Source organism: Heterocephalus glaber, unplaced genomic scaffold, assembly GCF_053883595.1.
Source record: "Heterocephalus glaber isolate CG9 unplaced genomic scaffold, H.glaber_assembly_v1.0 deba00001472, whole genome shotgun sequence".
In the NCBI taxonomy this organism is placed as follows: Eukaryota; Metazoa; Chordata; class Mammalia; order Rodentia; family Bathyergidae; genus Heterocephalus; species Heterocephalus glaber.
The window spans coordinates 94,068,984-94,082,270 of NW_028258315.1; the positions used below are offsets into that span (position 1 = coordinate 94,068,984).

Consider the following 13,287-nt stretch of genomic DNA (forward strand, 5'->3'; position numbering starts at 1 on the left):
AAGATCTCAAAAAAATTAGATGCCCCCAAATAAAAGACCCAATAAAAATGACACTTCTCCCAAGAAGACACACAAGTGACCAATAAACATGTGAAAAAATGTTCAAGATCTCTGGCTGTGCTGTTAGAGAAATATAAATTAAAACAACGCTAAGATTTTTGTCTTACAACAGACTGACCATCATCAAGAAATCAAATAACAGCGAATGTTTGTGTGGCTACAGTGAAAGAGGACCCTTTCTGCACTGTTGGTGGGAATGTAAACTAGTAAAACCACTATGGAAATTAGTATAGAGATTCCTCAGAAAACCAAAACTATAAATTACACTTGACTCAGCTATTTTCCCTCTAGGTATCTTCCCCAAACAGCTAAAGACCCCCTATTACCAAGATAGCATGCATACCAACGTTTATAACAACTCATAACATCTAAATTTTGGAAGTGGCCTATATGTACATCAACAGACAAATGGATAATGAAAATGTTGTACCTATACTGGAATACTACTCAGGGATAAACATAAATTTGAGACATTTGTAGGAAAATGGATACACCTTGCAAAGACAATGTTATGTGAAATAAAACAAACCAGCTTAAATACCATATGGTTTCTGTCATTTGAGTAATCTGAAGTACAAATAAAGAGCAAAATAAAAGATAAAAAGAAACAGGGAGATAGATGTTTTCCAAATGGGAAAAGGACCAAGAGTCTAAGAGGGGTGGTAATGAGTTTGGGGAAGGGCAGGTAAAAAGACTTAAAATGTGTCATGTACATGAACTAACTGTCCTCAATGAATGTAACCTTTATATGTTGTAAACATGAACTAATGACAATAATAATAATGAAAATTGGGAATGGGGATCTAGAAATGGAGGGAGAGACGTGTCGAGGAGAAGAGGAATAAAACAAATCAAGAAATATTCACTACTTGTACCTACTCCCTCAGATGAATGTAAACATCATGTACTCCAAATATGTACTAATAAAAAAGAAAAAAAGAAATGTCTAAGCCAGGCGTGATGGTGCATGCCTGTACTCCCAACTCTCGGGAAGCTGAAGCAGGAGGGTTACTGCAAATGCGAGGCCAGCCTAGGCTACACAGTGAGTCGGAGGCAGCCTGAATGCATAGCAAGATCCTGTCTCGAAAAGAAAAGTCTAAGATCTAAGAGCTTTACAGCTAATTTCACCAAACACTTTTTATTTTTATTTTTATTTTTTTATTTTGGTACCAGAGATTGAACTCAGGACCTTGGACTTGCGAAGCAGGCAGGGTGCCACTGAGCTAAATCCCCGGCCCCCGTCAAACACTTTTTAAAAGAACTAATTCCAATTCTTCTCAATTTATTGCAAAAAGTTGAAATGGAAGGAACAATTCCATATCTTTCTGAAACTACTATTACTCTGATACTAAACCCAGACAAAAACACAAGAATAAAAAGAAAAATATAAACCAGTATCTCACATAAATACAGACACAAAAATTCTTAATAAAACAGTAACAAATCAAATCCAACAATACATCAAAAAGATCACACACCTTGAGCAAGATTTATCCCTGTGATTGATATTCACAAATCGATAAATGTAACATGTTACATCAAACAAATGAAGAGCAAAAACCATATGATCATCTTAACAGATACAGAAACAACTTTTGATAAGATTTAACACAGCCTCACGATCAAAATTCTCAACAAATTAGGTATAGAAGGAATTCTCTTTAACACAGTAAAGGCTGTGTGTAACAAACCCCCAGCCAGTACCATGCCAGACAGGGAGAAGCTGAAAGTATGTTAGAGGAATCTAACATCTGGAACAGGACAAAGATGTACACTTTAACTAACTCTCATTCAATATAACAGGATAAGGCTTAGCAAAAGCAATCAGTCGAGAGAAAGAAATAAAATGCAGCCAAGTTGGGCAGGAGGAAGAAAAATATTCCTATTTTCAGATGAACTGGTTTTATACAAAGAAAAATTTTAAAACTCCATCACCAAGCTAATAAAACTGAAAACTGAATTCAGTAGTTGCAGGATACAAAATCAATATACAAAAACAGTATGTTTATAAACCTACAATGAATGTGTTAGAAAAGAAATTTTAAAAAGCAGTACCATTCACAATCTCTACTAAAAATAAAGTATTTGGGAATAAATTCAACCAAAGAAGTAAAAGATCCCCCATGAAAATTACAAAATACTTATGAAAGAAATTTAAAGAGATAATTCACAAAATGAAAACACATCATTTATTTCTGCTTTGGAAAAGTTAATAATGCGAAAATGACCACATTACCCAAAGTGGTTTGTAGATTCAATGTATTCACCATCAAAATAACAAGAATATTCTTCACAGATATGATAAAAAATAACCTTTAAATTCACATGGTACCACAAAATAACCATAATATCCAAAGCAGTCCTGAATAAAAAGACAAAGCTGAAGACATCAAGACCACCTGGCTGGAACATGCTGCCATAAAAGCTGATGCATAGGCTTATGGAAAAGAATAGGGAACTCAGAAATTAACCCATGTACACAACTGATTTCTGACAATCGTGCCAAGAACATACTGGAGAAAGAAAAGTTGCTTCAATAAATGGTGCTGGGAGAACTGGATATGCATATGCAGAAGAGTGAAACTAGATCCCTACCTCTCCTCATATACAAAACCAACTCAAAATGGTTAAAGACCCAAGTGTAAGACCTGAAACTATGAGACTTAGAGAAGAAAACATAGGGGAAACATTTCAAGACATTAGTGTAGGCAAAGATTTTTTAGGTAAGACAGAAAAAGTACATTTAAAAAAAGTAAAAATAGACAAACAGGCATTTCAAACTAAGAAACTTTGGCATAAAAAACAAAATAATTAATAAAGTGAAGAGGCAACAAACAGAATGAAAGAAAATACATGCAAACTATTCATCTTACCCAGAACTCTCTGAGCCAAAATATGTAAGGAACTCAAACAACCAGCAAAAACAAAGCAAAGCAAACCAAAACTAAAACCTACAAATGAGCCAATTAAAATAGACAAATGATAGGATTATCTATTAAAAGAAGACATATGAATGCACAACTACCACTAATCATCAGAGAAATGCAAATCCAAACCACAACATTCCATCTCACCCCAGTTAGAATAGCTGTTACCTAAAAGACAAAAAATAGTAACTGCTGATGAGATGTCAGAGAAAGAGTAACCCTTGCCCCCCCCCTTTTTTAGTTGGGAATGTAAACTAGTATAGCCACCATGAAAGACAGTGTAGAGATTTCTCAAAAAGACTGAAAAGAGATTGACTAAATCATCTAGCTATCCCAGTATGAGGTATATATACAAAGGAAATGAAGTCATTTTATCAAAAAGAAAGTTACACTCTCCTGTTTACTGCAGCACTTTTAATAATAGAAAAATATGGGATCAATCAGGGTCTATCGGTGGATGAATGGGTAATGACAGTGTGGTATATAGACACAATGGAGTAATATTCAGCTGTAACAAGATGAAATCATCATTCGCATCAGTGTGATGTAACTGGAGGACAGCATATTAAGGGAAATAATTCAGGCACTGAAAGATAAATACCACATACTCTCTCCCATCTATGAAAGCCGAAAAGCTGATCATATAGAAGAAAAGAAAGGAAAAATGGTTTCCAGAGACTAAGAAGGATGGGGGAGGGGCAGAAAACAGATAAAAGGCACCAAAATACAGTTCGATAGGAGGAATTTATTCTGGTGTCCTTTAGTATAGGAGAATTACTATAATTTACAACACTCTATAATGTATTTCAAAACAGCTAGAAAGATTTTAAACACATATAAATGGCTAATGTTTTAGGACATTATTGTGCTAATCACCCTAATTTGGTGAATATACGTTGTAAGGAGGTACTGAATTATTGTATAGCATCTTACATATATGTACAGATATTTTGTGTCAATACAAACAAAAATATTTCTTTTATTCATGTAGAAACAAAAAGTAGAGCTCAGTACCATTGTTACTGTACCATAAGTTTTATGTTCTCCTTGCGTGCTTATCTTTACAAAGACCATTATTTCTTCCTATGGCTTCAAGTCACTGTCTAGTGTCCCTTCACGTAAACCTTTCAGGACTCCTTCAAAGCTTTCAGTCAGTGCAGATGTGGTAGTAACAAATTCCCTCACATTTCACCCGAAATGCTTTAATTTTCACTTCATCTTTGAAGGAGAGTTTTGCCAAATATATTATTTTGGGAACTTTGCCTTCTGGCCTCTAAGGTTTCTAGTGATAAGTCTGATGGTAACCTCCCAGAGAATTCCATGTATGTGACAAGTCACGTCTCTCCTGTTGCTTTCAAAATTCTCCCTTGGGTTTTCCAGAGTTTGACTGATATTGCTTTGGTGTGGTTTCCTGAGTTCACCCAAGAGATTCTTGGATATTTATGTTCATGTCATTAATTAAATTTGGGATGCTTTTGCCCAGTATTTCTTTAAATAATCTCTCTGCCCCTTACATTTTATCTTCTCCTTCTGGAACTCTGTAATGCGTATTTTTGTCACTTGATAGTGTCCCGTCCATACCAAAGGCAGCTGTTGTTTTGTTTTTTTGTTTTAATTCAGTTTTGTGGGCTCTTTATGTGCCAAGAATCAGTCCAAAGTGCAAACTTAAGTTTTCCTCTGGTCTTTTGTGATCCTGCACTTCCTATTGGGTAAGTTCAGTGATTTTCTAAATGTTCCCAAACATGTGCTTGCTTTAAAGGACCTAGACTTCAAAGTCTGACTCCCAAAAAGGGAAAGTAACAAAATTAAGGGAGGGGAGAAAAAGATGTCTGCCTTCTGAATCCCTTGGAAATCACTTCAGCCAGGAAGAGCAGGACTTAAACAATGAAGGGGGAGATGCAAGAATTATGACCAGCACCTCTTTGTCTGCACCACTAGGGTAAGAAGCAGTGATCAATGACCAGAGCCCAGACCACGCATTTGGAGGGCAGAGTTCTCTTTGACCACCCTGGCTTCCTCAGAATGCAAGCTGCTCCAGAAATACATGAGCAGTTGCCTGCCATGGGCCCAAAGCCTGAGGCATGGGCAGCTGCTGCTGTGCTCAGAGCTGAAACCGACTAAACTCAGTGTCATTTATGGTCTGAGTCCTCCCCTGGAAGTTTCAAGCCTTCAGTGGACTCTAGAGTTCCAAAACAGTTATATCAGACAGATTCTGCCAACACAGTTGTTGTCTATGTGGAAATAGAGATTTCTCAGCTTCCTACTCTGCCATCTTCCCAGCATCAATTACATTTTAGTATATCTGTATTTACCGTGAGCAGATGCCAAAAGACAAAAAGACAGCCTGTTAAACCTTTAATGGGTTTCTGGATTCTCGAGCTATTTCAGTAATATTTATATCTTCTAGATAATGTTAACATTCTGGAACATTATTTTTAAAATACAGAAATAATAAAGATTGCTTGTGTTAATACAATACTTTTCCTTCTGAAATGTCCAAAGTATCCATTGTTTGAGCCTATGTTACAGAAATTAGGTAATGAAATGGGCTGGTGAACCTACGATAAGGTTTCTACCATTGTTATGACCCAATAATGCTGCCATACCAGCTGCATGCACTTATGGTTGTTAAGGTACCTCTCCAAAGGTAGTACCATGTAAATACTGTTGAAGAGGTCTACCAGAACAGAAATAGATCAAGGAAAATTCCTTACCTGGTTGGGACCAAAGACATCATTTCAGAGTTCTGTTGTCTCGTCCTTCACTCTTGAGTATTTAGCTGTATCTTTTCTTCTTTGCTGACTTTATATTTCTGTTCACTCAAATATCACTAGATCTTAAGTGGAATAAATTTTTTATCACACAAATACTACTCAGGTCAGTGCTATCACATATGAAGGTCAGATTCAAATCCCTTCATAGGCAAATCTGACTCAAGTTCCCATGGGTAGTTGCTTTTATGAAATACGAATCACTCACTATTAAATGCACATGAGAAACATAAGGCGATGATGTTTGCAAAATGAGCCACACCCAGCTACAATCTCAGGAGGGGAACTGACCTAGACTCCAATGTGACTGGTGCCCTGCAGACTACTCCAGACCTCCAATTTACAAAAATAAAGAAACATTGAAGGGAGGTAGCTGCCAGGAATTTGCTTAAACTTTCCGACTGCGCGTACCCAAAAGAAGGTGTGGAAAGGATGAAACAGGGTGTGTACATTTCAAGAGAGAAGCTAGTCATTTTCAGTCCAGAGCAAAATACCTGCAACTTCTTTGCTCTCTGAAAGATTGCATGTTTTTTTCAGAAATAAAAACTGGATTGTTCTGCAATGATCCAATGTAATATATGATATTACTATACTATACAGTAACTCATAGAATAGGATATGCATTACTTTTTCACTGATGGAAAATGTCTAATTCAAGTTTGAATGAAATTCAGATTTTAAAAAATAAACTAAGATATAAAACCTACCTTTGAATTTAGTTCCTTAAAATAAATTATACAAACACCACTCTATATATACACATACTCTTAAAGTAATTCATACTAGGTTTTTAAAATATAGTTTTATTAAATACATTTTTTGAGTTTTAATGAAATGATATGCTAGGACCAAATGGTAACATGAAATTCCCTACCTGCTGGCAGTAAATTCAATGAAAGTTAGAAAAGTGAAGCCCTCTTCCTTGAGAGAGGAATGTTTTACCAAGAAACATTCATTATTTCCATGTAAACTGCAGAAGCAAAGATGTTGGATCTCACATCTAAGCAAGGGGGAAACTGTCATGTTTCATTATCAGCAGATAAACGGTTTAACCTGCAAAATTCCCTGGCAGATTTTGAACTGCCACGTCTAGCTCTTTATCCATGTCCCCTTAGATCAGAGTTTGCAAATGCACGTGTGCTGGGCTGGGCTGCTGGCTTTGGGTGCGTTTCTTTGAGGTAATGCCATTCTATGTCCTCTTCTGGCATCACCTCATTAAAATGAAACTCAGATTGACTAAGAATAACCCTAAACACCTAAGCCCTCCAAGAAAGAATGCGATATGTTTTTCTCTTAAATTACATAGCAGAAGTGAAGGCTGGCACATCACACACAGAGAAACAGCTGAAGGTCAAGCTATTAGAGTTAATGAGCTGAAGCTAGCTTAGGTCCTCTAAACAGAGAGGTTAGGCCCAGAAAACATGACCACCACCAGGAACTTTATTTAAAATAACAATTAAAAATGAGTCGGCTCGCTGCTCAGCTCCTGAGCTCACCACTGACTCTGGGAGCAATGAAGGAGGATTCACACGTCTGCGAAAAGGCACCTCATATGGCTTGTTACCACAAGAGGCTTTCTACACCCGTAAATGTGATAGCAAAGCAACAAAAAGTACTGTGGCAGAAGAGGCAGAGGTGGCGGTGGTGGTGTCTTAAGTGTTTGAATGTCTTTTTTAATCTGTCTGATCCCACCAAACTCCTCTTGAAGGCAGTGCCCTGGCTTGCTGCCAATGCTGCTTTCTGCTGTAACAGTCTTTCAGCCTCATGGCTCACAAGGGGTTGGTAAACTAACATCCATTTAAAAAGCAGAATCTCCTGTACTCTGGATTTGGACTATGATGAGCTTCTGATGAATTGATCTTTCTGAGCCCTGTGATACAGTCAACCTGATTGATCCCAGACCAGCAGCTCTCGTGTGTCCTCACACGGGGAATTTAATTTGGTGATGGTGGAGGTGATGGTAGTGGAAGTGGTGGTGATTCTTGTAGTTCAAAACTATGACAGCTCATTGATAATTAGCTAAAACTTTCAAAGTTCATTAGGTACTACCTGAGTGTCAATTAGTATGTAATATGAAACACCATGATTAGAAGTAGAAATATACAGAATATCTCTTCTACGTCAGTCCTATGTTATATATTTCACACATACAATCATACTTGATCTTTACAACTTTCATGCAAGGGACATATTAGTAAACATATTTACCAGATAAGAAAGCTAAGTAATATGTCTGAAATTGAATAGCTTACAGGTGGTAGACCTGGATTTCAAACCCGGGTCTGGCCAAATTTATGTACATTCAATTATCATTTGATACACACCCAACATAAGCAAGGCTTAGTTTTTTTTCTCAGTCATCTCTGCACTGTTGAGAAGCTCTTTTAACCCCCAAATCAGGCATAGTAAATTCATTCAAGTTCTCAGTATAAACAGTGTCTTGCTCAAAACTGTACAGATGTCACCATCAAAAGCTGCCACTGCCACCAGAATTTACCTTGAATCCTAGTGATGCCATGCTCATTATTTTGTTAGTTTCTTCATAAAGTGTTATTTTTAAACTGCCAGAAGAAAGTACTTGCGAGCTTCTAACAACATGAAAATCAGACATTACTTTGAAATTCTTTTTTAAACAAACCAGTTGGAATTGTCCAATTAAGAGACAAACAGTAGTCACACATACTTGTCGAACTGACTCTAATTTACACCTTAATCTTGTTTTAATACATACTGCATAGGTCTCAGCATAGACAGGGAGAAGATTCACCCAGTAGGGGGATATTAGTTCTTTCTAAGTATCTTAACTAAAAATCTGTTACATTGCTTAGTCTCTGAAAATCATGCATGACCCTTTAATGCATAGTAGAGTCTGAGTCTGTAACATATAACCAGTCAAATTCCATTTCCTTAAATACACCAGGTGGAAGTCTCCCATGTAAGCTTTATCACTTTTGAACTTTTAAATGGTGTGCTGCTTTGTTCTTGGGGTAGAAAACAGAGCAAGGAAAAAACTAGCAAAGAGTAACGCCACCAAATAGCACTGAGCAGCTTGATAGAATAGCTATTGCATATGAAGAGACAGTGCACTCTTTGCATGTATATCCATTTCTAAAATTAAGAGTATTTTTAAGAGAAGTTTCAGGTTCACGGAAAAATTGGAAGGAAAGTATGGAAATATCCTGTATATTCCCTCCCCACACACACACGGCCTCTCCCGTTATTAACAGCCCCACTAGAGTGCTGCATTTGTGGCAATTTATGACCCTACATCAACATATTCTGATCCCCTAATGTCCACATTTTTCATTAGGGTTCACTCTTGATGTTGTACATCATAGGTCTGGTCAAATATATAAGCACATCTACGTAACATTATAGTATCACGCAAAGTAGTTTCACTACACTAAATATCCTGGGATTTGCTTATTCAGCCTTCCCTCTTACAACTCCTAGAAACAGCTGATCTTCCTATTGCCTCCAAAGTTTGCCATTTTCAGAATGTCATAGTTGAAATAGTACAGCACGTAGCCTTGTTATGCTAGCTTTTTACTGACTAATATACATTTAAACTTCCTCCATATCTTTTCATGACTTGATAGTTGACAAATTTTTGTGCTTAATAATAATATCCCATTGTCTACATATAGAAGAGTTTATTCTTCATTTACTTCAAGGGCATCCTGATTGCTTCCGAGTTTGGGCAGTTATGACCAAAGCTTCTATGGACATCTATGGACAGGCTTTTGTGTGGACATAGGTTTCCAGTTCTTGTTGGTAAATATCAAGAAACGCAACTGTTGGATCATATGGCAAGTGTATGTTTAGTTTTGTAAGAAACAGCCAAAGCATCTTTCAAAGCGGTTGTTCCATGTTGCATGCCCACCAGGAATGAGTGAGTCTTTCTTACAGCTCCACACTCTCTAGCACTCAGCGTTGTCAGTGTTCTGGATTGCGGCCATTCTAGCAGGTGTATAGTGGTGTCTCATCGAACATTCACTTCTGAACTGTTCTCAAAGGGCATTATGATTTTCACTTTACAGTTGAGGTTCTTGAGACTCAAATAATGTCCATAACTTCAACTAGTCACTATAAACTTCAGGGTTAAAATTCAAACTCACTTTGGGTGAATTCCACAGGTCAGACTTTTAGCCTTTGCAGTATCCCTTGTTTTCTCAGTTGTAGGAAATGATTTGCAATCCTGTGATGGTTAAACTTAAATTATACTATCACAAAGCTAATGCAATCTTTTCCCCGAGAAATATTCTCTAAATACTTCTAAGTATGAAACTTAAAGCTCAATCTAAATTGAGTGAATCTTTAATACTGTTATGAAGGAATGATGATTTAAAATTGGGGAGTGGAGGGTTTGTAGTTTCTTGATAAAGAATAATTTCTATGGACAAACTTTTATTTCTATCATGTTCAACTGTGTACAAGAGAGAAGCAGATACACAGAGAGATACAGCGACAAAACACATGCGCGCGTGCGCGCGCGCACACACACACACACACAAGCGCCGGTGCAGATCTCTTTCTTCCAGCTCCTAGGAGTCAGGAAGACTCAGCAGTTGAACAGCAGGGAGGTGTGAAAGCCCAGGGTGTCTTCCATGAAATTCCACACTCCAGCCACAATTCAAATCCCATCAACAGATAAAGTCATCAAGAGCTAATTAGTCCATGAGGAAAGAAAAGACAGAGAACAGCCTCCTAAAAAACAAAAGCAAAAAAAAAAAGCAAACAACAACAAATCATTTGAACTCCTGGGTATTTTGAGTACATGAAAATTGTGAAGTAAATTAATTAGCTTTGCATCGATTGGTATCAAAAGTCATTAGCCCTGCACTGCCAGGAAATCCCAAGAAGTCTGAGTTGTGTGGAGGAAAAAGGCTGGGAAAGAAATCAATCTCTATTCTCCAGCACTGATGTTTTAAGGGTCCCTGCTGTATAGCTGGCCTAGAAGCATTCCAGGGGGAAGAAGCCACGGATTCGTATCTGCCACACGTGTCACTGAACACAAATACATCTGATAAATAACTGAGGCTCAGGGAAGCAAAGTCCTCTGCGTGTTCCTATCGCGTGTGCTTCAGGACAGGGAAGGGAGGCAGGGGTCAAGCTTCCCACACAAGTTCTCCCTGGGCAGCCCACTCATCAATTAGGTCATTACTCCGTCCCAGGAGGAGTCAGAGAGCGCGGGCTTGGAGAATCCAGGTGCCGACAGCAGATTCATCAAGTTTCCCTCTGGCACCACAGTGCACATTCCTCACCAAGCACCGTGTGGAGCATCATCCCGAACTAATTTTGTTTAATCTTCACAGTCTTGCGATTTTTCTATAGGTAGTCTGATGATGTATGCCAGTGAGGGTAGAACTGGGATTCGAACTCAGATGCAGGAAACTCTAGAGCCCTTAACAGCCATACCAGCCTCACTGCTTAAATAATCTTCACGTTAGGTGGGCGGGGATGAGACAGGCTGCCCTGAAGCCTTTGGTGTTAGTAGAAAGGAGGCTAGCAGCTCATGCATTTAGGTCTCTTACCCAATGGCACATCCATGGAAGGGCAGATAATCTTCTCGAACCCTTCCACTGACAGGGAGCTCTCGGTCTCATAGAACTTATTATGAATTTGCTTTCCCGGCAATCCCAGTCATGGCCCTTGAAGCAGTCTGATTCAATACTGACTGCGCTCAGCCCTTGGATCTATAATACCACCTCTACTAGTGAATAATGGCTTCACCTCTAGGGTCCCTTGGGAGGACTCAATTAGTGCTAGAGTAGGGTCCAGTGCATGGTATGCATTAGCCCCGTGTTATGAAAATTTTCCGAATCTTATTTAATGCTATTTTTCAAAGTGTAGTAAGCACTTGTAAATGATACATACGAAACAAAGCTATGACTGCAACAGTGACTTCCATCTCCCATCTGGCCCTCTTCTATACCCTCCCCCTGCCTCTTCTGTCCATGGTAATTGTCATCCTGAGTGTCAGGTTACCCCTTCTTTCTACAATGCAAGGGTTTTATTGCATGTATAATTGTTCCTCAAATGCTGTACAATCTAAACTACTTTCAACCTTATAAAAAGGAAATATCCTGGCCAGGTACGGTGGCATGCGCCTGTCCGCCTAGCACTGGAGAGGATGAGGCATGAGAATCACCATGTTTTCCAAGTCAGCCTATGCTGCACAGTGAGTAGTGAGTTCAAGGCCAGCCTGAACTACATAGTGAGACACTGTCTCTAATAACCAAAGGAAAAAAAGAAAAAGAAAATATCTATCTTTATCTTCACAAGCTAATTTTTCCCTCTTAATATTTTACTATAAAGAATTTAAAGTTACTTACAATGAAATAAAAATGCTGTAGATTAAGATAGTTATTGTACAAGCCTCAAAATTTATAAACTGTCAAATTTAAATATGAAAAAATCAACAAAGAAGCCCTTGTTTAGCAAAGAAAAACACAATAAAAATAAGAGCAGAAAATAAAGAGGTAGAAAATGAATATTTTCTAGAAAAGATAAAAATCAAAAAATAGGTTCTTTGATAAAATTTATAAAACAGAGAAAGCTTTGGCAAGACTGGCGAGAAGAAGAGGGAAAAAATAAAATAAAAAAAAACAGTGAATTGACTTTTTGCATGAAAAAATCAATATAAATAGAGCTAAAGTAAGATAAGTGACTATTATCAATAACTATAGGGTAAATTTTTTAAACTTTAGATAAAATGGGTAAATTTCTAGAAATTTATAACATACCAAAATGAGTTTAAGAAATGACAAAAAGTTTGCATAGTCCTATGGCTATTAAAGAAATGGAGGCAGTTGTTAAAAATGTGTTTGCTAAGCAAACACCATGCCAGGTAGTTTTACAGGCACATGTGTTCAAATGTTCAAGGGAGTGTCATCCAATTTTATGCAGATGTTTCCAGGCAGTAGAAATAATCATTCTTCAATGATTCTCTGAAGTCACTACTACCCTGTTACCAATACCAGGCCAAAACATCACAAGGGAGCCCTACGTCACTATGAATATAGATGTATACCATTCTTCTCAGCAGTAACTCAATTTTAGGCCATGAGAATCTATCCACAGCAATGCAGAAGGGGCAGCATAACGTTTTAGATAGATCGCATAAGCTTTGGAACATACCAGTTTTCTAGCTGTATGATGCAGAAATTTTATCTAATTTCTCTAAGACTCAGTCTCCTCTGCAAAATGGCTTTTTATAATATCCATCTAAATTCTGTTAGAATCAAGGAGGTAAATAATGTAAAACCCTTCACAGTAATGAATTATAGCTTTGGTTTATCAAGTACTTGGTTGTTGGCTGAGAATCCTTAAAAAAATTAAAACTCTCCTTTAATATAATTATCCGGAGTGGAGGAGCTGACTCCCAATTAAGGAATAAAGAAACCAAGTCCCACAGAATCTCAGTGGCTCACCAAGAGTCACGCAACCTGCAAAAGCCATGGCGACAGAGAAGCGTGCGTTATCACTGAGTGGGTCCCTCATACAGCAGCAGTGCTACGGGGCCAGCA

At 37.8% G+C, this 13,287-nt stretch overlaps 1 protein-coding gene across 1 annotated transcript in view; it reads right to left on the reverse strand.

Moving 5' to 3' along the window:
- The window catches only part of Fhit (fragile histidine triad diadenosine triphosphatase), a 1,393,700-nt gene that overhangs the window by 108,862 nt on the left and 1,271,551 nt on the right, over positions 1 to 13,287 (reverse strand). The window lies entirely within an intron of this gene.